The 27,799-nt window shown below is 42.7% G+C and overlaps 2 long non-coding RNA genes across 2 annotated transcripts; one reads left to right on the top strand and one right to left on the bottom strand.

Moving 5' to 3' along the window:
* Positions 1 to 217: 217 nt before the first annotated feature.
* On the bottom strand, positions 218 to 7,088 carry LOC144382858 (uncharacterized). Its single transcript, XR_013450304.1, has 2 exons — positions 6,922 to 7,088; positions 218 to 706 (listed from the first exon to the last, which is right to left on the bottom strand). It is a non-coding gene; the product is annotated as an uncharacterized LOC144382858 (long non-coding RNA).
* Positions 3,466 to 27,613, top strand: LOC144382857 (uncharacterized). The gene is made up of 3 exons (XR_013450303.1): positions 3,466 to 4,463; positions 7,268 to 7,317; positions 26,632 to 27,613. It is a non-coding gene; the product is annotated as an uncharacterized LOC144382857 (long non-coding RNA).
* The last annotated feature ends 186 nt before the right edge of the window (positions 27,614 to 27,799 follow it).

The raw sequence follows: 27,799 nt of genomic DNA, 5'->3' as shown, positions 1-27,799 counted from the left end.
CATCCAGCTTCACGACCGACAGTGTATAGACTATTTGCTGGATTTATTAAGACTTAAAAAATACCGTCCTCTACTTGTTTATTGCTCAGTTACTTCAGTCAGCACTGACATGATTTATAACCCCAAATTTACAAACCAGTTTGAATGATAAGCAAGCACTTGGCGAAATGTGTTTTAAAATCCCACCTGAAAATTATTGAAACAATGAAAACAGAACTCCTTCTCAGCCGATTATTTTTTTCTGAGAAAATACCTAAATGTACTACATATAACGTACTTGATGGGTGAAAGGATGCATCCTGAGAAAGAGTCCAACTTTGGACGTGAACGACAAGCTGGACAGTAAGTGCCCACGTGAAGTATTGGCTTGCATACGGTCAAGGCGGTCTTCATCCTGAAAATGGGTTTGGAAGGGAAAGAACAACTTAGACTACATGAGGTGAAGTCATTGGATGTTCTGATTTCTCCTCTCACCTAATTGGATGCGTAAATGATCTGTCTGCACAATGAGCTCGTGCCCGTGGCTCTTTTCTCCTGCATTTGTATGCTGTGAGCGTATGCACTTGTATGAATTTACACCGAATCACACGGGCTCTGTTTTCCTGCAGTGAGATCTCTGTACCCCCAGGACAAAAAGAAAAATGGCTTCTTAATTGTGATGATGTTTGTCATGTTGCCGTGCAGTTTTCTGGTAGTTGTCTGTGACCTGTCATAAAAGCGGGGGACAGAGAAGAGGAGGTGCTTATTAAAGGGGGTTGTAAAAGGCGTTTTTGCTGTGCATCGGTGTATGCGTTGGACTCAGCAGGGGCCACTTTATTATGCATAACTGTAATATTTTGCCTGCGTGTGTCTCCTAACACCCGGCATTTCAGACGCGGATTTCATTCCAGCCACTCCCCCATTGTGAAACTGCTAAGTAGAGGCTAGACTCTGATCCTATGGGAAAATCTCTCTGTTGTTCAGAATCCTTTTAGGGATTAGCATCTCAAACGACTTCATTCCATCTTTCCACAGAAGCCGAATGAAACTACTGGATAAATTTGCCTTCTTGGCCTGTGCTAGTCTTTCCTTTTCTACTTTATTGTCGCTGCATCTTTGGGAAGACTTAATGGAGCCTGGAGGGCGAAAGTGAGGGAGTCAGGAAAAGTTTCCTGGAGAGGAGCTTTATGCTTGGGTCTTAAAGAGGAACCAGGGCTGACCTAGTGAAGAGGCAGGAAGGGTGCTCCAGGCAGAGGGGATAGCAAGAGCAAAGGCTTAAAGGTGCCATGGCAAGTGGCCCATTTGGAAAATGAGACTAACAGACCATGGGAGAAGGATGGGAAGCAGGGAATTGTGGGGGAAAATAGAGCAGGCAGACCATGACTTTAACTTCAACTTGTATCCTCATTGCCTTGGGATGCCATGACAGTGTTTTGAAGCCCTACCTTTACCAACCTAGGCTTTTTGCTGTGGTGGTTTTTCCTGGCCTATGAATCTGCCTGATTGGCTTCTCTTTTTATAGCAGGTTAGTGTAAGGTCAGTTTCTCCAGAATAAAAAAAAAAATGCATCTCAACTTGGGGCATTTTTCATGCTTTGGTTAGAATCTTTCCTCCCTCATTTCCTCTTACATAGGCACTCTCTTGAATAGTCACTTTAAATGAACCTGATAAATAAATAAATGCCACAGGTTACCAATTTGTCAAAGGCACATGACTCTAACATCCTCAGGCTGCTGTTTTTTTGGTTGCATTCCTGAAACCAACAGTCATGAGTCCGGGTGATGGTGTCACACCATGTGAGGGTCCAGGAAAGGGGAAAACTCCACTTTTTGTGAGGGAAAAACTCCACTTCTGGCCAAAGTGGAGTCACAGGAACTGGATTTACCCTCTCACCTTAAATGACTGACTTTATTTTGAACTCTATGGTAACTGCATTATTCTAGCTGAGCACTCAATGTACATGTGACAGACTCATGGTCATGGAACCAATCATGAATTTTGGCCTATATGACTTTTTATTTTTTCCATATAATGGAAAGAACATGGATTTATAAAGAGCATTGTTCTCTTGGAAAAGGCAGAAGAGGGAAAGAAAAACCAATATTTATTGAATAGCTACTAGGTACCAGGAACTGTGAAGAGCACTCCCCAAACATGAGCTCATTCAGTCTTTACTGCAGTCTTGTGAGAAATTAGAAATTTCTGACCATGGAAACTGAGAGTCAAGGGGCTTGCTTAAAGTCAAATAATGATGAGGTGTCACATCATCTGAAAAGTGTACACTCTATCTATTGCACTAAGCTGAATGATAGTGTTTTTAACCCCCTAATTGGTTTCAGACCTGTTTTTAAGGAATAAAATTAAATGCTCATTGAAGACCAGAGTTTGTCTTATTCATCTTTGACCCTCGAAGACTAGCTTAGAACCTGTTGCCTAGTGGCAGGGAATGTTTGCTGGATGTCTGAAAGGAGAAGAGAGAGAAGGAGAAAGATGAAACAAAGGGGAAAAAAAACCCAGAGAGAAAAGGAAAAATGTAGGAAAAGAGAGAAGGAAGAAAAGAGAGTAATAGGGGAAGACCCAACCAAGTAAGAGAGGAGGACATAATTAACGAGAAAAACCAGAGCTTACAAGAAGACCACTGCAGTTGAGCACAAAGCTTTGTGAGGCACTTCTTGCTGGCTGGTGGAATGGAAATCAGATGTCTGATTTCATTTTTATGAGTCAAGAAAAGGTCACTAGGATTTCTGCTCCTGGCCAAGGTGAAGTAACATGGACCAGATTTACCTGAGATAACTACAAAAAAAAAAAACAAAAAACAAAACTCAGACTAGATATATGAAATAATGATTTTCAAGACATTGGATTCAGGCAGTGAAGGACAGGGGTCCCTGAAAGAAGGGAAACAAACTAGGTGAATCCTATAATTGCCCCCAGCTTACCACCTGAGAGAATTTCCAGGCTGTACTGAGGGAAGGGAAATCCAGGTAATGCTCAGAGGGCTTCCTGAGTGGAGAAGATGGAGATGGGGACTCAGAGATGCCAGGGCAACTAAAGGTAGAGTACCAGACAGGAGAAAGCTAGAGAGAGAGAGAAAGAGGAAGAGAGAGAGGTGTGTGGGGGAGGAGAATATACTCTGGATATCTGTACTGAGAGAGAGAGAGAGAATACTCTGGATATCTGTAGTGAGTCCCCCTTGGGTCTGTAATTGTGATTGATTAGCACATGTGTGTGAGGAAATTACCTGAGGTTTTGGAAAGACAGACCCAAAAATATTAGAACTAATAACCCCCAGGACTCCCACAGCGCCCAGAACAATTCCTCTTACCACCAGCCAGAGCAGAAAACCTCATAATTCACTAAGCATAATATATAGTATTCAGAAGTATATTGTCTTATTCAGTATGTCTGAAGTAAGTGGGGAAAAATAGCCCCATGCTAAATGCTTTTTTGAGCTAACCAATCTGAAAAGCAAGACATAAAAGAATTAAGCTATTTTTTAAGTAACTTAACTGCATACCAGAGCAGAGTTCAAGAATATTTATACTAAAAAAAAATCCAGCTATAAACAATAAAATTCATACTGTTCTGTGTCCACTCAAAAACTACCAGTCATACAAAGAAGCAGAAATATCTGAACCATAACGAGGAGGAAAAAAATCAATCAGAACTGATACAGAAATAGCACAGATGATAGACTTCCTAGACAAGGGTATTTAATGGTTATAATTATTCCATATGTCCAAGAAGCTAGAAGAAAGACTTAACATATAAAATATATTTTAAAAAGACCCACCATGTATGAAATAAAGAAAAATACACTGGATGAGATAAATGTCAGATTAGACATTAAAGAAGAAAAAAATCATGAACTTGAAGACAGACCAATAGCAACTCTTCAGAATGAAACAGAATCATCTAAAAATGGGAGGGGGGAAGAGTGAACATCAGTTTGGGGAAAAATTCCAATGGTATACATGTAATTGGATGGGGAGGGAACAACAAAGATCTTGGAGGAAGCAAGAGTTCCAAATTTCCTAAATATGATGACAATTCTAAACTGACAGATCCAAGAATCTCAGGAAACCGCCAATCAAAAGCCACGTGGAGAAAATTATACCAAAGTCCATCATAATCAAATTGCTCAAAACCAGTGATAAAAAGTCTAAAGAGAGGTCAGAGTAAAAAGACACACTGTGTACAGGGCAGCAGAGTTAAGGATGACAGCGGATTCTTCATCAGGAACGAGGCAAATCAGAAGATGGACGAGCGGCAGGTGTCAAAGTAGTGAAAGAAAAAAGATCTGTTAAGCCAGCAAAATTGCTTTCAAAAATGAAGATGAAATTAGAACTTTTTTAGACACAAAATACTAAAACAATTCATCAGTAGCATAACAAGAAATGTTAAAGAACATCTTACAGGCAGAAGGAAAGTGGTATGAGAAGGAAGTCTGGATCTACACAAAGGAACAGAGACGCTTGGAATTGGTAAGTATGTGGGCAAATATAACAGATTGTCTCTTTCTTATTATAGAAATGTTTTTAAAAGATAAGTGTTTAAGTGAAAAATAAAAATATATTGTGGGGTTTATAACATATGTGGAAGTGTAATGTATAATAACACTAGTATAAATGGAGACATGGAATTGTTTTGTTGTGAAGCTCTTATACTATTAGCAGAGTGAAAGGATGGAAAAAGGTATATCATGCTAGCACTAGTTAAACAAAAGAAGTGGAGTGGCTATAATAATATTAGATAAAGTAGATTTCAGAGCAAAAAATATATATTATCAGAGATAAAGGGTCATTTCATACTGATAAAACAATCAGTTCCCCAAAAGAACATTTCTAAATATGTACCTAACAACACAGTTTCCAAATATATGAAGAACAAACCGTTGGAGGACTGCTTCCATGGGCCATGGACAGAATTGACCCTGAAATGCACTCTGGCATAGCACACCTGTGTTTTCTCTTAGGGCACCATGAGAAACAACTCCTTGAACCTCACTGGTCGATTTCCTGTAATGATGTTGTTGAGAACTATGTGCCTTATCCAACATATGGTTGAGCCTTTTGGAGAGGACCTGACATAGATGCTATTGTTCTTCCCATATGATATGTGGGGTATTTCTTTTCTCCTCCTCGACACCAATTTTGGTGTTTTGATACTCAACCATTTCAAATGCATAAAATTTCACTGCCCATATTTTGCAAATGATACTCAGTCTTGACCATTCTTTCTTATTTTCCCTTCATTGTTTTTATTAATTTCACATCATTTTTATCTAGCTATGTTGTATGCATCACCAGAAGCTTCCTTAAGTTCTTTTAAAACATTGAGACAGTAAAAAAATCAATACATAATAAGCAATGCTTTATTAGTCTGTTAAAAGAAGACATCAGCTGAGAGACTTTTTATTCTGTATTATATATTTACTAATGAATGGTGTTTGCAACAACAGCTTGAAAGGCATATTTCTAACCTTACTCCTATGCCCTTTATAAATACTGAGGGCATAAGGCTAAAGTGGGCTTTGGGAAGGTACGTCTGTCCCCTTGGAGGAGGCTGACATCTTATAGAAGTTCCAGCCAGGTGGGGCCCTAGGGGCAGGGCACATCCACTGGAGGCCCACTAAGACTACCTGGATGGCAACTTCATTCATAATCTGAGTAGTGCAGGCAGATCATTAAATCATTACCAATAAGAGAAACCAAGGTCAACGTGAGAGGATCCAGGGCTTAAAGCTGCAGGTAGAGAGTGTGAGCCCTGAGAAGTAGGAAGTGGTGGGATTTGGGGAAACCAATGTCAGGCACAAGTTGGGAAAATAATTTGAGGTGGGGCAGGGGAATAAGAATTTAGGCATGGATATTGGCCAAGGCAAGGTGCTGGTAAGCTTGATTTCCATGTTGGGGAGATCTCCATGAGACGGGGTGTAAGGCTGGGAGTGGTGGTGTATGGGAAGGTTTACTTCTTTAAAATGGACAGCTACGCACAGGGTGAGGCAACCTAGACACACAGCTTCCTGAGTCCCAAGGCTGCCTTGAATTATAGATGAGAGAATCAGAGGAATGGGCACGAGCTCCAGGCAGGGTCTCCTCCTGGAGACGTCTTTCCTCCCGCTGAGTGGGAGTGGGGATGCCGGTTCCCTTTCCCTCATATCCCATTAGGAGAGACTAATTAGATAATGCTCAAATGAGAGAATGCTTCTGAAATACTCTGAATACCATAGAGGCTTGATTGGCAGCTAGTTTGCTTTGGGAGTGCGTAGGGGAGGATCTGGAATTCTCAGGTGGAGAGAGATTAGGTCAGTTTCAACAACTTTATTTCTGAGTGGCTAAAATCAGACATCCTAGGTAGAGGCACCTGGAAAGCCACTGATTATGGATGAGAAAGCCCACGGCATATGCAGCACAGCTGTCATGGAGGAGTCTCCGGAGCAAATCTTCTAAGGGTGGAGGGGCCCCCTCAGAGCCTCCTGGGGCTGCCTGGGTTGGGGATGGAAGAACGGAGAATGGGGAAGGAGAGGCGGAGAGAGTGTGTTGATTACAGCGCCTGGTACTTCTTCCTGCAGAGCACTGTAGCTTGCCCCTCTTTTCATACTGAGTTCCATTTAAAGATTTCGCTGATAAAAACAAGCTCTGAAAGCAATGCCACTAGAGAAGGAGTGGTTCTAAGACATGGCAGGGCAGAGGGCATGCCCTCTGTTCATTCAGCAGCCAGTTGGGTACCCAGGTAAAAATTGTGGAGAAACTCATAGATTTGGGTAAACCATGAACCCCATGCTATTAAGGGTATTGTTTTGACGGTCAAAGTGTAGGTACCGAGTGTGTTCTAAATCATTTACCTTTCAGTTAATGTAAGTCAGTTAAACACTATGAACGATATTCAATACTCAGTGCGGTTCTGGCCTCAGCTCCCAATCCCTCTTCCCTAGGGACTTACCCAGGGCACATGACCCTTTGTGTCCTGTCTGGATTCTCTTGTCTCATCCTTGAGGCATTCCACTATCTTCACTCCCTCTTTCAGGCTGTGGGTTACCAACTGCAGGTTGTTCAACCTCTCGGTCCTTAGGTACTCAGGGTTCTGGTTCTAACCAGAGCATGTTCATTAACCACTTCCTCTGCCTGATGTGTACTTTACTGCAGAAGATCCAGGAAGTGGCCGCTGTCTCCCATGCACTAGGGAAAAATGTGGCTTGTGCTTGTTATTTATTGCTGGGGATGGGCATCGGGATCTTTCTGTCCATGCGCTGTTTTTTTTTTGTTTTGTTTTGTTTTGTTTTTTTTAGCCCAGCCCCTTGGCCTCCAGTAGCTGCCTCCGAGGCCCACCATGGCACTGGTGAGTCTTTGTTGCCCCTGCGGTGTTGGCAGGAAGAGTAGCTTCAAGAATGTTTCAGAGCTAAAAAGGGAGTGGTATCCATTGTGCTAGTTATTTGCAACAAGGGGGCTGATGGAAGGGTTGGCAGGGGAATTTGGAGCTCTCAACTACTTCTTGGGGATATCTCATGGTAATTTCTCCTGAGGAGTTCTCTATTTACTTATCCCCTTGCCCTGTAAGTTACAAATAACTTTACAAAGCGCACAAATTCCATACCAGTGGGAAGGATTCTTTATTATATTAAAAATTAGAGCAGAAGTGGTGATCTACCTGTTCAGGGGGCTACCCTGCCTGTGGATCAGTTTTACCCTAGAACATTTTGTTTGGCTGACACAGTAATTATTTTCTCATTAGAATACTTTTAGGTAGGCCATAAGCTTGTGCTTTGCCACAAGCCCCACTATTCCCTATTGTATGTACCTCATTGTATTTATTTATTTGCCTCCCCTAATTGGATCCTGTAGATATTTGCATTTGCAACTTCTGGACTATACCTTCTGGAAGATGGGGCTAAGACAAAACAATCGAAAGGCTGTAAAATTCTAAATGGAGGATTTAACATTTCAATAAATATCTTATTGATTATCTACCATGTATCAGGGTCAGGGTTTAAGTATCACAGGGATTTAGAGAAAATAATGTAGTGTGGGAAGTGAAATAAGCTACAGAAGTATCATAGAAGGGGGTCATTAATTCCTCAGTGGGTGCCTAGGGAATGTTTCATAGAGGGTGCTAATGAGTTTGGGACTTGTTTTGTACATATGGCATGCTAGAATGTATACTCTACAGCTCATCACAGGGTTTTAGGCAGAAAAATGATATCAGTAAAGTGGGAAGAACAATGTCAATGGATGGGAGCATTAGAAGAGGTCAAGATTAGAGACAAAGTGATTCACTAGGAAGCCTATCCTTGAATAATGTAGGATGGAAATGAAGACAGGGCTTTCCAGGGGGTGTGTGGAGTGTAGACATGAGCAAAAGCCTCAGGACTGTAATGAGCAGAGCAAATTCTCAGGGCTGTGAAAAAAAGCAGCCTGGGGAGTGGTTATGTCTGGAGAATTGGTAGATAACATTAGGTAGGGCTCAGGAGCTTGGGAACCACAAACTTTGAGCCATTTTCTGTATTTCTCACCATTGTCCAATCTCTGGTAGGGCTGGCTCTCTCCTGCAGGCTCTAACTCCCAGGATTCTCTTTGATTCCTCTACGTCATCATCTCTTGTGTTCACCACATTCAAGTCAATTCAAAGCCAGTTTGCTTTCAAAATATATCCAGAATCTGGCTTCTCTTCCCCACTACTGTCACCATCATCAAGACCCATTGTCCATTATCCAAGGCAAGTTTTCTTAGGGCTGGATCCCTGTTGCTTAAACTCCCTGGGCTTTGCATACAGGATGTTCAATGTACACAGTGTTTGCTCATTCAAGGCTTCCATCTGATAGCTTGTGATGCACTAATGACCTTGGAAATGCATGTCTAATAGAAAAAGTGATAACTGGATTAAACTAGTTAAGCTCCCAGTCTGGGAGCTCTAAGACTTGAGAGGACGTTGGCTGGGGTGTGAGAAAGCAAGGAAAACTAGATGGAGTTAGAGAATTGCATAGGAGCATCCAAACATACAAACTCTAGAACTGTGTTGTCCCATTGGTAGTCACTAGCTACGTAGGACTGTTTAAACCAAATAAAAGTAAATACAATTAGAAATTCAGTCCCTTAGTCACACTAGTCACATTTCAAGTCCTTAGTGTGGCTAGTGTCTACCATATTGGATAGCACAGAACATTTTCATCATAGAGAGATCTCTTGGACATCATTGATCTTGAAGCAAGAGACAAGGTTAAAACTGTGTTCCCTGACAAGGGCTTGATCTGTGGCATGGAACATACTGACATACAGGGATGTCTAGGCAATGGTCACCCAGGTTACCAGGAACAAAATGGAGGAGGGTATGAGCTGACCAACATGGTCAATAGCTGGCAAATGTCAGGATCAGGTCTGCCCTTGATAGGAGCATGTCACTGCTCTACTTACCTGGGCTGGGGCCTTGAAATGGGCGCCAGAAACCGGAAGAACTAATGGATCACCTGTGGGGCCCCAGTTTCACCTAGGCTTCCAGACAAACAGATACCAGGCTTAGGAATAGGAGACTCCCCTTGAGAAGTAGGGAAGACAGCATCACTGGTTTCGGCCCACTGGTGGCTGGTCATCTTTATGGGACTAGAACAGGACTCCAACGTGGTGTTTCCCAAGCTTTGAAGGTACTTCCTTCCTAAGCTCTATGGAGTGTCATTTTTCAGGGACTAGATACTTACTGTTACCTCAGACATTATTTCCCCATAGATCCAACATTGGAATTTTGCTAGCACACACAGGAAGATGCCTCATGGTTTGCTGATGCCCTGTTGAGCTCTTCTTCAGGCTCCCCGTCATGTATTAACAGTGTCTTGGCCACAGTGACGCTGTGAGGCAGGCATCTTCACTTCACAAGGAGACAATGGGAAACTCAAAGGGGTGAGTAACTGACATGAGTCCACAGAGCAGGTCCCTGGTTGGAGCTGGGATTCACATTCTGATTGTGATTCCAAGTCCAGTCTTGGTTCCATTAGATTGTGGTTTCCCTCTGCTATAGACTGAATGTTATGTCCGTTCCCCTGCCAAAATTCCTATTTTGAAACCGAATCCCCAATGTGTTGGTATTTGGAGGTGGTGCCTTTCGGTGGGAATTAGAGACCTTATACAAGAGACCCTAGAGAGCTCCATCTGGCCCGGACACATGAGAGGACAGCCATCTATGAATGAGGAAGTGGTCCCTCACCAGACACTGAATCTGCTGGCGCTTTAATCTTGGACTTCCAGCCTCCAGAACTGTCAAAAAGAAATGTCTGTCATTTATAAGCCACTCAGTCTATGGTATTCTTTTTTTGTTTTTAAAGATTTACATATTTATTTGGGGTGGGGGGCAGAGGGAGAGGAGAACCTTAAGCAGACTCCCTGCTAAGTGCGGAGCCCAACACAGGCTTGATCTCATGACTTTGAGATATGACCTGAACCGAAATCAAGAGTCGGACACCTAACCGCCTGAGCCACCCAGGTGCCCCCCGCCTGTGGTATTCTGTCAGAGCCGTCCAAACAGACTAAGAAACTCCCTGCAGCAAGCGTGAAGATTTCAGAGCTGATCAAGGAGAAGACAGGACCAGGACAGGCAGTAACATATAACACACTTTACTGGGTAGTGTTTGGACAGGGTTGTGTGAGAGGGGAGATTTCTCCCAGCAAGAGACCTTCCAGAGTCTGGTGTGAAATTATCACCCTGGAAGGGATTCCCAGGGGAGAGGGGAATGAGAGAGAGGCCTTATGTATCTAGATGATGTTGCTTAGCAGCCAGGTGAGGAGTCTGTAGGTCAGAGAGCTTTGAAAGGCAGCAGTGGTGGGTCTTATCTATGGTTGGAAGATGCAGTTTTGTGGGGTATGCAGAATAGGTAGGCTTTAAATGGCTAAAGGTGTGTTTATCTGGACATTTAAAGCAATTGGATGTGAAGAACTTGAATTTGGTGCCTGCAGACTTTGGGCTAACAGTTCTAGACTGATTCAAAGAAGAGCATGGGGACAATTTTAGGACAATACAAAGAGGTTATCTCTGGCCCATTTATATAACACCCTCCAAGATGTAAGATCACTATTTGTGGTTCAAACTTCTGTATCTGCCATTTTTAAAACATGGGAGAATTCATTTTAGCCACTATTCTTTCTTTCTTTGAGTTATTTTCCTACTGGGATAGGCTTCCATTTACTTCTTTGATAACTTTCCGATACAGTAAAGGTTAGGATTGCACTAAAATATCTTCCTGGAACCTTGTTGGCAACTCCTGTGGAACATTTCTCACTTTCTCTTTTGAATTAGGGATAATTTTCCTACAGCTCTTATTTCTGCTTCTGGACTTAAGGACAGATAGCGTGTCTTTATGATTTCTGAATTTCCACAGGGCCGGGCATCATTGTTACTTGAAGAAGCTTAAAGAGGGAAGTTGCTCCCTGCCTGCCGGTATCCAAAACCTCCCTTCCACACCTGTGTAGGTGGGTGGGCAAGGCTGCCCCTCAAGCCCTCCTGTACTCACAGATTTAAATGAAAAAGAACAACCCACTTCCTTCTCGTTCAGAGGGATTTGTCGGAGGGCACTCTAAATGGAACATTTCCGGGCATGTCTGTTGTTTCTGGCTCTCCCGGTTGTTGAAGGCTGATTGTTGGGTTCAGCCAAATGACGCAATGTGGTAATTGATGTGGTCTCAACAACTTGCCCATGAGCAAGTGGTAGGTGACATATTTCGACCATCTTGCACCTGGTAAAGTAGTCCCACATTACCTCATTTTAACCCTGGGAGGTACACTGTTAGACCTATTTTTTTTAAAAAGGAGAAACTGAGGTGAGGGGGCTAATAAACGGCAGAACAGGGGCCTAGACCAGGGTTCTTGACTATCCTTGACTATGTAATATTCTAGTTTTGGGTATTTAGTTTTTTGGGGGGGAATGGTTAGCAATCTTCCTTCCTTCCTCCCTCCCTTCCCTTTCCTTCCTTCCTTCCTTTTCTTTCTTATTTATTTATTTGTATCATTGACACACAATGTTACATTAGTTTCTGGTGTGCAACTAGCGACAGCATATTCTGCTGTGTTGGTTATTTAGTTTTTATTTTTATTTACTTATTTATTTTTTTAGAGAGAAAGTGCTTGTGTGCACGGTGGGGGTGGAGGGGCAGAGGGAGAGGGAGAGAAAGAATCTTAGGCGGGCTCCACGCCCAGCACAGAACCCGACGGGCTCGATCTCACGACCCTGAGATCACGACCCGAGCTGAAACCAAGAGTCGGCTGCTCAACCGACTGAGCCACCCAGGCGCTCCAGTGCATGTGGGCAGACCATAGACAAGGAATGAAGTCCGCTCGCATTTACCCCCGTAGAAGTGACAGTATTATTGCCTCTGTTCTGCAGGTGAGCATCCTGAGGCTGAGCCAGAGAAGCCCAGTGACTGCCCCAAGGGTAAGAACTTAGATGTAGCACATCCAGGATTAGAACGTCATCCTTCTGAACCCAATTCCTATTTTTGCTCCACTTGCTCTAAGAGTACATAAGTGCCCCCTTTAAAAAAAAAAAAAAATTTAGAGAGAGAGAGACTGCTAGAGTGCAGGGGGAGGGGCAGAGGAAGAGGGAGAGAGAGTCCCAAGCAGACTCCACACTGAGTGCAGAGCCTGACGCAGGGCTGGATCTCACGACCCTGAGATCACGACCCGAGCTGAAACCAAGAGTCGGGTGCTTAATCAATTGCACCACCCAGGTGCCCTGGGTGAACAAGCCCTTTAATAAAAGATTTGAAGAAATCAGGACCCCTTGGAAGTGAAGACTGTTCAGTGGTGACTTTTGGTTTTATCGGCTGCTCGTGTATATTGCTGTCCTGGCCCAAGCCTTTGGTGACTTCCCCAGAGATGCTTCATTTGTGCTTCACCAGTGGCCCAAGAGACCCTGCACTGGCTCTCAAATATCACCCCTGGGCTCTGGGGCAGGGGCCAAGGGGACCCCGGTGTAGGCCAGTTGGCACCCTGGGGCCCTCTTTCTGTTTCTGCCTCCGGTGAACAGAGAGAGACCGAGAACTCTTACGTGGTTGCTGGCATTTTTCTTAGCTGTAAATCCAGGGCCCTAGGCCAGGTGATCTTTCAGGTTTTCTCCTGCTCAGAGATGACTTGTAGCAGGATTTCCCAGAGCCTCCCACCAGCACAGTAGAACTGTCCTCTGCATATCCAACTGTCATTTTTCTTTGCTATCTGACTTCTTCTTGTGATCTCAATATTGGCTAGTTCGTTAAGAGCAGCAGTAAAATCTCTGTGCATGGCACTATTTTAATGAGCGCCGATGATAAGAGATTTATATTTTAAACCCATCGCCCATCCCATTAAAAAAAAAAAAGGTGTCGGGTATCCCCACATAAAATACCGATGAGTCGGATTAACTGTCCAAAAGTGCTTCATAAACTTACTTGCATGTAATCGTGAAGCAGAGTGGAACTGCTGTAGCATTTACAAAGCGGAAGCTGACACCAGGCATATTTGAACACCATGAGATACGGTATCACTGGGGACAGAGAGTGAGTTTAGTTAATAATGAATGGCATATCCCATAAAATACCATTACACAGTGTTCAGGGCCCAAGAATGATGACATAATTATTAAGAGACTGGGAGATTAAGATATAATTTAAAAAAAACATGACAGGGGAGGGTGTAATTGGGGAGACAAAATACACAGGAAGTTTGTAATTTACATGTCAAAATACCTTTTTCATGTTTTGATTGGATTAGACGCTGCCTTTCCACTCCATTTATCCTGGCTTCAATTAGAGGCAGCCGAAATGACATCTCACGTTCGTATTCTTGACACACGCTGCTCATAGGCACTTTCTAATTCTAACCGACAGGAAGGGGGAAAGGGAAACTCGGTTTTGCCTTCGTCACGCACTTTTTACTTAACCCCTAATTTGTTTCTAAATGAGCCTGTCACTGCGGTTCACATGGCTATGTGCGTGGGCCCCCGCTGCCTGCTTCTGGTGGAAGCTCCCGTCATAACTTGATGTGCTCTGACCCCCGCGAGCTTGTGGGGAGACTACAGCTGAGCAGGGGTGGAAGGAGCAGGAGAACCCCTGATGCCTTTTTGAACAGGACAGGGTGAAGATATTGTTGCAGAGCCATACGATGTTAGCGAAATCATTATTCTCCTGGTGTCCAGCGCAGTCTCTCCAAACCAGAGGACATGGGGTGGCAAACACTCCCCTTATTTGCCTTCGTTCCCATCTTATGAGTTTTACCTGGAAGCATGCCCCATGCCTTCCTTCAGTGGGGGTAAATCCGAAGGTTTTCGTTGGCCTTGGATCCCTGGTACCTCCTTGGGGCAGCCCAAGGCCCATCTGAAAACCATCAGTGAAACACTTAGTTAACTCTCCCTTCTGAGAGTGATACCACTAGCCATCTGATCTGAAGGCATTAGCTACCCAGGCGGCAATTGTAATTATCTACGAGATGAGAGCTTTTATTATTTCTCATTTATTTGATGGAAGAGCCTTTGCTTTGCTTAGGCTTGACATTCTCTTTACATTGGATGCAAGGATGCTCCTCTAGCTATATTTCAGTACATATTGGCAAAAAGTAGCCTATTAAGACCTTATACATCGGGGGTGACTGGCGGACATAGCCCTCTGGTACTACCCACCAAGTGTTTGGCTATAGCTCTGAAGAGTGAGACTTGGCTAACATAAACCCTGGGCCAAATAGATGCCATTTGGTACAAGGGAGCGGTTCCTCTCCACCAACTGCTCCGATACATCACCTTTCCTGCTTACTGATCCTTGATCAACAATTTTAGCTTTGGGGGGGGCACCTGCCTGGCTCTGTCAGTAGAGCATATGACTCTTGATCTTGGGGTCATGAGTTTGAGCCCCATGTTGGATGTAGAAATTACTTAAAAAAATAAATAAATACCCACCCCCCCAAAACCCCCAATTTTAGGTTGGCTGTGATTCATTTGGGTCACTGAGTGGGTGATTTGAGAAAACTCTTATGATGGTCAAAATAAATGGGACTTGTAATAGAGAGGTTGTTAAGATCCTGGGGAGGCAGCAGACAGTATGGGTTCAGGCAACCTGGCTTTGGAATCCTTTTCTGCCATTTATACTACCTTGGCCTAGACACATCCACCTTCAGCATCAGTTTCCTTATCTATAAATTGGGGATAACAGGAGTACCCACCTTACACTATTTAAATGAAGATTAAATGAAAGGAAGCATGTTAAATGCTCGTCAGGGAACCTGGTAGATTGAAGTCCTTGGCAGAGGTTACCTGTTACTTATTCTTGGGTTTTCAGCCATGTTTTCTGACCATTCCTATCCAGCCGTTTGCTCACTGACCCCCCTGTACTGGGCACTGGCTTCAGTCCTGGTCCAGTGGATAGCCTCTAACGGTGGCTTCTGTTTCTTTGAAGAGAACCCTCCCCCCATGCCCATGGTTTCAACCTTTTTATGGCTTCTGGTCCTTCCAGGAAAGCAAGTTAGTGCCTATGTCTCTGGGATAAAATAAGTAGATTTCAGGGCGCCTGGGTGGCTTAGTCAGTTAAGCAACTGACTCTTGATTTCGGCTCAGGTCCTGATCTCATGGGTCATGAGATCGAGCCCCGGGTTGGGCTCCACCCTCAGCCGGAGTCTGCTTGGATGCTCTCTCCCTGTGCCCCTCCCCTCGCTCGCACTCTCTTTCTCAATAATAAATAAGTAAATATTTTTAAGAAATAAGTAGATTCTGGGGGAAGTGGTATCAATTGAAGAAACTATAGCAATATCGCATTAAACCAAGCTTTGGAATCTTCTAAAATATCTGTGCCTGATTGAGGAGAAGCAGGGGTTTGTCATACTTGGGATGCACAGATACCCACAGAGAGTTCATATACTTCCATCAGCCAGTGGGAGAAAAGAGAGAAAACCCTAAAACTTGGCTCTGAAAGCAAACCTTCTACCTCTCAGACTGAGTCAGTCCTGACCCCCCCTGCCATCCAGACACACCATCCTTGACCATATGGGAAAAGGCCCCGTGCTTCAGCTTGATGAGGTCACTGTGACTATATAATACTCTTTGTGATCTCCTGGGTCCAAAGATGAAAGAGCCAGTCTGAATCACCAAGTAGGGCACAACCAGAAGGGAGCTTGTCTCTTCTGGAAGTTTGCACATTGTGTGATTAATAAGGAGTAAGGAAGGGCACCTGGGTGGCTCAGTCAGTTAAGCATCTGCCTTCGGCTCAGATCATGATCCTAGGGTCCTGGGATCAAGCCCCACGTGGGGCTCCCTGCTTGGCTGGGAGCCTGCTTCTCCCTCTCCCTCTATCCCTCCCACCTGCTTGTGCTGTTTCTCTCTCAAATAAATAAAATCTTAAAAAAAAAAAAAAGGAACAAGGAATCCCTTTCTGGAATTTTTGCTTAAACTAAACCACTAACCCTTCTTTTTTTTTTCATGCAGAACATGCCCTCTTTAATACCCATCACCAGGCTAACCCATTCCTCTACCCCCCTCCCCTCTAGAACCCTCAGTTTGTTTTTCAGAGTCCATAGTCTCTCATGGTTCGTCTCTCCCTCCAATTTACCCCCCCTTCATTCTTCCCTTCCTGCTATCTTCTTCTTCTTCTTCTTTTTTTTTTAACATATAATGTATTATTTTTTTCAGAGGTACAGGTCTGTGATTCAACAGTCTTACACAATTCACAGCGCTCACCGTAGCACATACCCTCCCCAATGTCTATCACCCAGCCACCCCATCCCTCCCACACCCCACCACTCCAGCAACCCTCAGTTTGTTTCCTGAGATTAAGAATTCCTCATATCAGTGAGGTCATATGATACATGTCTTTCTCTGATTGACTTATTTCGCTCAGCATGATACCCTCCAGTTCCATCCAAGTCGTTGCAAATGGCAAGATTTCATTCCTTTTGATGGCTGCATAATATTCCATTGTATATATATTCCACATCTTCTTTATCCATTCATCTGTCGATGGACATCTTGGCTCTTTCCACAGTTTGGCTATTGTGGATATTGCTGCTATAAACATCGGGGTGCATGTGCCCCTTCAGATCCCTACATTTGTATCTTTGGGGTAAATGTAGTGCATTTGCTGGATCACATGGTAGTTCTATTTTCAACTTTTTGAGGAACCTCCATACTGTTGTCCAGAGTGGCTGCCACCACTAACCCTTCTGTGCTGGGTCATCATATGGGGAAAGTGCAGTATAAAATACTTGAACACACTTATCCCATTTGATTATCACAACAAAACTGTGAGGAAGGTTACATAAATACTATTGTCCCATTTTAGAGATGGGGAAATGGAGGTTCAGTGGGGTAATGGCCTTTCTTGAAGCCAGATAACTACAGGGTAGAAGAGGCAGTCTATAGAGTTCTTGACTCCCAAATTCAGTGGACTTTCCATTAAATCACATGCCTTCCCACCTATGTCATCAGACCTTTTCTACTTCCCCACTGTCCTTCCTAGACACCTGAGATTTCCTTAAAACTGGGACCATCTGGCTCCAAATTTGACCCAAAGTAGAAAGTTCACTGAAGCCTGAGCACGTGCTTTGAATGGAATGTGATTCTCTTTGAAAATTGAACCAAAGGTTTAAGATGGCGTTGGCTATGTGATTATGGGTGGTGTGTATTTACTTTTTTCTTTAACCAAAATAGGTCATGCAACTATAATCTATTGTTTATTCCAATAGAGTTCTAAATCCTCAACTGAGTTGGGGGGGTATGTTAATTTTATGTAAAAATTTGAATATTGTGAGCACTGAGAGCCATTTGGTTTCTTGTATCAGAAATTAACTGACAGAAAAACCTCAGCCAAGGAAATACTATGCCAGAATTGAGGGGTCATGCTCTCATTCTCTTCTAGATGTCTCCTTAGTATAAAATTTAGATTTCCTAAAATCTATTTACTTTACTATTACAGATAACACTACAGACAAAGCTCTTGGATTCTTGTAAAAGCATTCTCATACTGATTTGACAACCACATTAAGCTTAGAAGTGGCAAGCAGGTGCAGCTCATCCTTGTCTCTTTCCCGAGGCTTGGGATTTATAGCACTTGTTCACATGATTCTGAAGTTTACTCTTAGTCAGAGTTCCCCAGAGAAACAGAGCCAATAGGATATCTATCTATCTATCTATCTATCTATCTATCTATCTATCATCTTTCATCTATCTATCATCTACCTCTGTCTCTCTGTTTATCCATCCATCCATCAATCTGGAAGGCTTGATGTTCAATTCTTGACTTTGAAGCTTGCAGGCTGGAAACTCAGGCAGGGTTTCTGTGTTGTAGTCTTGAGGCAGAATTGCTTCTTTGGTTTTGGGAAACTGGTCTTTGCTCTTAAGGCCTTCAACTGATTGGATAGGACCCACCCACATTATGGAGGGTAATCTGCTTTACTCAAAGTCTACTTAGTTAAATGTTCATCACATTAAAAAATAATACCTTCACAGCAATATCTAGACTGGTGCTTGCCCCCAAAACTGGGCCATAGCTGAGCCAAGTGGATGGATGAAATTAACTATTACAGGGCAATTCCCAGATCGGTCTATGAAGAACTTCAGCAGTGTCCCTTGCACCCAGCTTGGCAGAGGACAAAACAGAAAGGAAAGACAAGCTAAGGAGAAGGGGACATTAAACTGAATTAGAGTTGTCCACACTTCCTTTTTTTTTTTTTTTTTTTTTTTTTAAAGATTTTATTTATTTATTTGACAGAGAGAGACACAGCGAGAGAGGGACCACAAGCAGGGGGAGTAGGAGAGGGAGAAGCAGGCTTCCCCGCGGAGCAGGGAGCCCGATGTGGGACTCGATCCCGGGACTCCAGGATCACGACCTGAGCCGAAGGCAGACGCCCAACCAACTGAGCCACCCAGGCGCCCCTGTCCACACTTCCTTTAGCTTGAAGCCTAGTTGCTAGAGAAATACATAACATCATTAACTGCTGGCGGCTGCTTACTTACACTCTGCCCAGATTTCAGTTCATACTGTTCAAATGGTCTTTGTTTACACCAGAGAAATTAAATTAGAACAGATAATACACATGAGCAGCATTCCTAATGGCCCCATCGTCCTGTCGATTTCTTGTTACGTTTTCAATGTTACGTTTGGCTTCAAATTTTGGAAGCGGAAAATAGCACACAACTAAATGACTTGGAGGCTCATCAGGGATGGTGGAGGTGCATGGGAAGGCATGGAGGAAAAACTGAGGCTCATTTTCTGGAATCGGGGATGACTGAGGGCTGCCAGGCTGGTAGAACACACATCAGGGATATTTGCTTAGATTTGTTTATTTTAAAATCATTAACAAATCATTTTTCAGAGAGAAAAGAATCAAATGAACATTAAAGTCACTTCTATTACTTTAAATTCCGTTTTTGACTTTATTTGGTTCTCTAAAGACCGGAGTGCCTACCTCTTGGTTCTCAATACTGTCTCCTTTTTTATCTCCCTTCTCTCCTTACGGGATCTTACTCAGTCCGATTGTTTAATTATCATCTCTGTGCTGGTGACTCCTACATTTAAATCTCCAGGTCTGCCTTCTCCTGGGAGCTGCAAGCTCTTATTAAACTGTCCACTTGACATCTCCATGGGGTCTACGATTATAGTCATCTGAGACAAAATGGCCAAGGCAGAACTTTTTTTAGGGTTTATTGAGGTATAATTGATAAATAAAATTATAAGATATTTAGAGTATACAATGTGATGATTTGGCATATGTATACATTGTGAAAGCATTCCTCCCATCTAGGTAATGAACACATCTCCTCACCTTACATATTTACCCCCCCACCCCCCCTTTTTTTGGTGAGAACATTCAATTTCTATACTCTCAGCAAATTTCAATTCTACACAGTGCTGTCAACAATTGTCACCATGTTATACATTAGATCCTCAGACCTTATTCATCTTACAACTGCAAGTTTGTATCCTTTTACAAACTGTTCCCTATTTCTCCCACCCCCAGCCCCTAGTAGCCATATTTTGTATTCTGTTCCTTTGTTAGACTTTTTTTTTTTTAGGATTCCACCTACAAATGATACCATACAGTATTTGTCTTTCTCTGTCTGGCTTATTTCACTTACCATAATGCCCTCCAGCTTCATCCAAATGGTTGCAAATGGCAGAATTTCCTCCTTTTTAAAAGCTGCATAGTATTCCATTGTGTGCATACATCACCTCTTCTTGGTTCATTCACCTGCTGACAGACACTGAGGTTGTTTCCATACCTTGGTTATCACACAGAACTCTGTTCTCCCTTCTTCCTGTTTCTCCTCTGTCATTTCTACCCAGTAAATAGCCCTTCCATCCATCGTTTTATTCACTTAAAAGCCCAAGTGCCATCATTTTATTTCTCTAATTACCTCACTTGCTACAAGCAGTCTACCAGAAGGTTCTGTCTCCTCTACCTCCAAAGCATGTGATTAGGCTTCTTTCTCTTCCTGCTGCCATGCTGGCCCAGCTGGCCTCGTCTCTTCCTGGGCTCTCTGCAGCTGCCTCTGAGGTGGGCTTTCTCATTCCAAGCTTGCTCATCTTCCCTTTCTATGGCCTCCACTCCGTGCAGCATGTTGGGGGAGCTTTGTGGTACACAAACCAGATTGTGCCATCCCCTGCTTGAAATACTTGAAGGGCTCTCACCAACTCATAATATCTAAGTACCTCCCTCTGACTTACTCATCGGGCCCCCATAAATGATCCTTGCCCTCATTCCTGAGCTCATCTTGGGCCCTCTTCATTTGTATTGTGCTATAGCCACATGGCCTGCTCTATCGTCTGTGGTTCCTTACCTCCACCTTGGGTGCTTCCAGCTCAGGACCTTTGCATTTGCTGTTCCCTCTATCTAGAATATTCTACCCCCAAATCTTTTGCAAGATTGGCTCCTTGTCATTCAGATGTCAGCTCAAATGTCACCTCCTGGGAAAAGTTCTCCCTGAACACCTTACCTAAAAAGACCTCTCTCCTAGTCACTTGTACGACATGACACTTTTGTTGTTTCTGTGGCACGTAAAACAATCTAAAGTCATCTTATTTATTTTGCTTTCTTTTTTTATTGTCTATCTCCCAAAGAGAGAGCTTCAAACACCTTTAGAGACTGTTTGGTGACCTTCCACATGTTGAAGAATTGTCCTTAGCATGGCCAACACCCTTTATGTTGGTTTTAAGGTTTTTTTTTTTTTTTTTAAGATTTATTTATTTATTTATTTGACAGAGAGATAGAGCACAAGTAGGCAGAGTGGCAGGCAGAGGGAGAGGGAGAAGTAGGCTCTCCAAGGAGCAGGGAGCCCGACGTGGGGCTTGATCCCATGACCCTGGGATCACAACCTGAACCGAAGGCAGATGCTTAAATGACTGAGCCATCCAGGCGCCCCTTAAGGTTGTTTTTTGAGAATATTTTTACTTTCCGATATAGCATTAGAATCCTAGGCAGAATGCCGGTGCAGGGTATCACTATAGCCTTCAGATAATTTTGAAGAGCTCTCTTTTTTTTAGGTTAAAATTATTGGCCCAGTTTTATCACATAGTTCTGTGGTTAATGAAGTAAGAATGTGCACAAATGGATACTTTTGTTTAAACTTATCCTCTTGGCGTTCATAAATTTCATACACATACACGCAATTACCTCCAAATACAAAGTTTAGTGTGCAGTGTATCGCAAGGGGCTCATTTGGGTGCCGGCTCTTCCTTCTTCTCTATTTGATCTCTGAGAAGTCAGGTGATTCTCCTTTACCTTCCTCCCAGAATTATGCTCACTCCTTGCATTTCTTTAAATATTAAGAAGTTCAAACTTTTTTTCCGATGTATTCTTTGGCCATATGTATTTTTCTTTTTGTGAAGCATGTGCGTATTCTTTGTGTTTTTATATTAGGGTTGTTCTTTTTCTCATTTATAGATAAGAAGTATTTTTTAAAAATAGGTTTTATTTATTTATTTGAGAGAGAGAGAGCATGAGCAGGGGGCCGGGGGCATGGGGCAGAGGGAGAAGCAGACTTCCCGTGGAGCAGGGAGCCCGACACGGGGCTCCATCCCAGGACCCTGAGATCATGACCTGAGCCGAAGGCAGATGCTTAACCGACTGAGCCACCCAGGTGCCCCAGGTAAGAACTATTTTTGTATTAATGTCAGAATCCCTTTGCCTATCATATATCACACATGTAATTTCTCATTTTATTTGAGGCAAAATTGTAAAAATTTCTCTTATAAAAATATCAAAAAATAGAAAACTAAAGAGAATAACATAGCAAATCCTATGGAACCATCACCAGCTGCCACACCTGTAGACTGATAGCCATCCTGCGCCATCTTATAGCCATATTCACCCACTTCCACTGCCCTGAGTTATTTTGAGGCACGTCCTCGACAGCAACTCATTCACCTATAGTATTTGAGCAGATGTTTCTCAAAGGTAAAGTTTCTTTTGTATATACATAAGTAGCATACCATGATCTCACTTACAACTGAACAATATTATTAAATATCTAGTCAGTGTTCAGATGTTCCAGATGGCCTCATAAATTTTTTACAGTGTCTTTGTTTGAATTATACTCTCATTGCAGTTGCCCTCCCACCCCTGCTTCCTTGCTGTTATTTAATGAAGAAACCATGTTGCTTGTCCTGTAGAATTTTCCACGGTCTGGAGTTTTCTGATTCCATCTCAAAGTACTCTTTCTATGTTGTTCTGGCTGTATTTCCTGTAAACTCATAGTTCGATCTAAAGAATGGATATGATTAGGGTTTTATTTATTTTTATTTTTATTTCTATTTTTTGCAAGATGAATTCGTAGGTCATGTTAGTGCCTCTGTCAGGAGACCCCCTGTGTCTGGTGGCTCTTGCTGTCTTGTTAGAGGCCATGGGGCTCTGATCCTTTATCACTTTGGGTTGTAAAATGCTGATATTTTCATTCTGTCATTCTTCCTCATTTATTACCTAGGATACTCCTGAAAGGAGAAATTTCCCCTTATTAGTCACTCATTTACCCTGTGGTACAGTTTTATTGGGAAAACAGGATTAGTGTTTGATTCTTTCTCTTTACTTGGCTATTTTCAGAATAATGAGTTAGCTCCCTGCCATTCTTAAGAGGTGACAATGAGTGTTTTTTAAACTTGGTATCATTATAAACTCATGAATTTAAACATATTTGAAGTGTTTGAATTCATTGTAATTATTATTCCTGTTGGTACACAAACATGATAATTCATCTGAGGGTGAGCATCCAGTCTGCAAACTGAGGCCATTTATAGCATTTACTAGATGAGCTTACCATATGTTTTTTTTTTTTTAAGATTTATTTATTTATTTGAGAGAAAGTGAAAGTGAGAGAGAGCACACAAGTGCAGGGCGAGGCAGAGGGAGAAGCCCACAAGCAGAAACCCCGCTGAGCACAGAGCCCAATGCGGGGCTGGATCCCATGAGCCTGAGATCACGACCTGAGCTGAAACCAAGAGTCAGCTGCTTAACTGACTGAGCCACGCAGGTGCGCTGCCATATGGTTTTGGAAAAGTAACCAGAATAACAGCGTCTCCTGTTTCGTCATTTAAATCAAAATTCAAAAATGATGATGAGAAAGCAGTTAACCTTTTTTAAAGTACAGTGAAAGAATTCTATATATCAGGCTATAAAAGAAGTGTTTTTTTACAAAAGTTTTTTTTTTAAGTTATCTCAACACCCAACATGGGGCTTGAACTCACAACCCTGAGATCAAGAATCACATGCTCCACCCACTGAGATAGCCAGGCACCCCAGCAGGGTTTTTTTTTCCCTAGTAGAAAGATGCCATTTTGATGCTGAGACATAAATTTAATTGCTGGTGTTCATTTGGTTCCCAAACCAAACCATATATACTTTGGCATTTAAAAAAATGATCTGCGTTGACAAATCATGCTTTAAAAGTACATCCCCACACCCTTCCCTATTTCTCAGGATGTTTTTCAATGAGTCATTTATCCTATTTCATGTTTTGTAATAATGCCATGAGGTTTTAAAAAATATGATGAAATGTATGTAGAGAAGTACAGAAACTTATAGTATGGCTGAAAGCATAATAGTAAAGTCAACACAGATGGTTGGAAGAATAGTCCTAAAGTAAACACCATGAGTCCACCATGAAGATAAAGATCTAGAACTTTACAAGGGCCTGGGGTACCTGCCCGTCTTCTTTCCCAGACCGATTCCTCTACTTCTCCATCCCCAACATTTGTGTTAATCATTCCTTTATATTTCTTTATATTTTAGCCACCTACATACTAGCTGAAAACAATCTACTGTTTGGGCTTGGGCACCTATGTAGCCGGCACGAGCCAAGGTACATGAGGACAAGACAGGGTTGCTCTTACGAAAAGATGGGAGATGATGGGTGAAGAGTCTGTGGATCAGCCTGGATTCACCAAGTGTAGGGGACGTCAGCAGGCAGGGTCTTGAGAGTCCTGGGAACTAGAGCCCCAGGTCTGGGGATCTGGCAGAACCGGGGGGGTGTCACACACTAGGTGTCTGGTGGGGACACAGACCTTGGGGAATGCAGTGCTCTGGGCTCTTCTGTGGGGTGGAAGACACGTGTTCAGTAACTCCAGGCAGTGGGGAATGGAGTGCAGAGCCTGTACTTTGGACAAGTAAAAGCCAGGTGAGACCCGGAGCCAGGCTCTCCCGGGTCTTTAGTCCCAGGGTTACAAAGCTCGTCTAAGTGACAGCAGGAAGTTTACTAACACAACCTTCCCCTTGTCTATCTCTTGAGTCACTGAGCTCTGAGCCAGACCCTGCATCCTTCACCACCATCCGGGCCTTCTCGTTGCTCTTCTCTTGTGGGATCGTCTTTGTCCTGCATCCTGTGTGCTCCTCTTTCTTGATTTATTCCGACGGTGTGGAGCACATTGTCTATTAGCATCTTAAGGGGATGCAGTCTTTGAGATTTTGCATTCCTGAAATTCTTTATTCTTTGCTCATTTTGGCAGTTTGAGTTTGAATGGATTTTAGGTTGGAAATAATTTTCCTTCATAGTTTTGTCTTCTTTCTTCCAGAATCCCTTTTGAGAAGTCTTAAGACATTCTGCTTTCTGATTCTTTAGACGTGATCTTTTCTGTCTCCGCCCCTCTTCGTTTGCAATTGCAAAGGTGCATGGAGTTCACATCCATGAGCATTTTTTATTTTCTGGAAGATTCTGCATTTTATTCTCACTGGTGGTTGGGTTGACCTCCATTTCTCCTACTTGTGCCTTGGCGTTTGACTATCTCAGGTTTGCTCTGCCTGTTGTCACTCGTCCACCCACTTTTTATCGCACGATTTGGTGGCTGCTCTCGTTGCAGGTTTGTGTTTTAAAAATATTTTAAGGGAGGGGCACCTGGGTGGCTCAGTCTTTAAGCATCTGCCTTCAGCTCAGGTCATGATCCCGGGGTCCTGGGATCGAGCCCCGTGTCGGGCTCCCTGCTCCGTGGGAAGCCTGCTTCTTCCTCTCCCACTCCCCCTGCTTGTGTTCCCTCTCTCACTATGTCTCTCTCTGTCAAATAAATAAAATCTTTTTAAAAAGAAAAAAAAATATTCTAAGGGAGTATTGAGAAGGGGAAAATTTAAGATTTATTTGTTTAATCTGCCACCTTGCCCTCCTAATGTCATAGGTTTTTAATGTTCATTCGAAATTCCTTCCCTGTAAATGCACTGTGAAGGGTCAAAATCTGCAACAGAGAAGGAGGACCTGTGTAGTTAGTTCCTTTGACCGTAATCCTCAGTTGGCCAGGGCCATCCATGCAAAATAACAAGGCAGTCAATTCATTCACACAATTCAAAACCACCCTGGCAAAATGTATTTGCCATCTGATGGGCTAAAATGTAAAACAGCCAAATGATTGAGTTTCACACTTTCAAGCTGACCGTTTTTGAAGCCAGTCTCTATTGAGTGGATGTCCTTCACTTTGGTTTTCGGTTTTGTTTTGTTTTTCCAAAAGGCTGTTCTGAGAACTCACGGCCAGGCTGGCTTTGTTGGGCTGGTAGCCTGCTGTTTCAAGGAATGGCTAAGGTATATGCAGCTATGTCCACCACAGATCAGCTTTTCCCCTGAATCAGTCATTCCTAAAGAAGAAAAACGTGAAATCACAACTCAGAGGGCTTCCGGGTATGGTTCAAGGAGCCACTCACTGGTAGTGAGAAACTTGGGCATATTTTGCATCACACTCCATAGCATATCTGTGTTTGTTTATAAATAAAATCAATTGTTGACTGCTGAGTGTAGTGACTGCCCCAGAAAGGTGAGTTGTGTTTCTTTGGAAGATTTCCAGAGTTTTTGGCATATCGCCACATGTCCTTCCCAGAAGTATATCACAAATGCCTTATCTACACTTGACGACGGAAGAATTTCCACGACATTTTATGTCTGAAAATAGAAAATCTTTGGGCTTCTCTTCAGCAAAAAAAAAAAAAAAAAAAGTTAATGAAAATTTAACTCTACGTCATTTGATTTCTCTTTATTTGTAGAAAGAATTCCAACCCATACTCTCTGACCTCTTTGATCTCTTATTGTTGCCAACAGCTAATGATGGGTGCCTGCTTGTCCATTATTTCTTTCCTAAAAATATATCTCAGCTATTTTTATAATGCATTGGCCACAAGCCTTTTCCTCTAGAGGCACAGGCTGAATTCCCAAGAAACAATAAAGGAATCTATTTATCTTATTATTATTTCTTCACACAGGAAACCCAAGGATGCGGTATGGATTGGAGTTTTAAACCTTTGAATTTCGCATGGTACTTAAAGGACAGAGAAAGGGCCTCTTTGAAAGAGTGTTTGAAGCTATCTTATGAGCTTCGGCTCCCTCACTGGAGTGGACCTCAGATCCCAGGGTGGAGTGCAGTTGGTTCTGCCTTCCTGCTGCTTTCCAAATTGCTTGTTCCAAGACCCTGCTTGTGAAGGATCACAATCCAGCAGAGGGTGGTTATTATAAAGAAAAGTATTCAAATAAGATGGTAGTTAATCTGCCTTCTGCAGATCAGTTCCCGCTCAGAAAACAAAAACACCTTGAACTGAGTTCATGTATTGATTTGGGAGAATCTCTATATTTTATATGGTCTCCAGATCACATTGCTTTTCTAGTAGTTGTTGGAGGGTGGGTAGAGCAAAGTTTTAGAGGAATACAGACCTGAGGTCAGATTCATAGTGTGTTCCTTACTAACATGTGACTGAAAGGAAGTTACTTATTGTCCCTGAGTCTCATGATTATGAAATCTGGGACTTTCCTCTGTTTTGTTACTGTCCTGTACCCACTCATAGAACAGGGCCTGCCACATGGCGAGGGATGGTAGAGGAGTGCTTGAGATGTGATACCATATGATTTCACTTAAATCATCTGAGAAATCTAGAAACAAAATAAGTGAACAAAGAAACAAACAAAATCCAGACTCTTAAATACAGAGAACAAACTGGTGGTCACCAAAGGGGAAGTGGGTGGGAGGATGGGTGAAATAGATAAAGAGGATTTAGAGGTACAAACTTCCTGTTATAAAATAAGTAATTCTCTGAGATGAAAAGTACACCATAGGGAATATAGTCAATAAGATTGTAATGACATTGTATGGTGATGATGGTGACTACACTTACTGTGATAAGCACTGAGTAATGTATAGAAATTTTGATTACTATGTTGTACATCTGAAACTAATGTAACATTATATGTTAATTATACTTCAATAAAAGAGAAATGTTGGATTAAATGATGAATGAATTAATTAAATATAGCATTCCTAGCCCAGTTCAGAGTAATTGATAGGTGCTCTATGAAAGCTACATTCTTTTCCCGTCTTTAAGGATGAATGCTGGGGGTGCCTGGGTGGCTCAGTCAGTTAGGTGGCCAACTCTTGATTTT

The sequence above is a fragment of the Halichoerus grypus genome, chromosome 8, assembly GCF_964656455.1.
Source record: "Halichoerus grypus chromosome 8, mHalGry1.hap1.1, whole genome shotgun sequence".
Lineage (NCBI taxonomy): Eukaryota > Metazoa > Chordata > Mammalia > Carnivora > Phocidae > Halichoerus > Halichoerus grypus.
The sequence above is the reverse complement of the archived record's forward strand: the minus strand, read 5'-3'. Positions and strand labels throughout refer to the sequence as shown.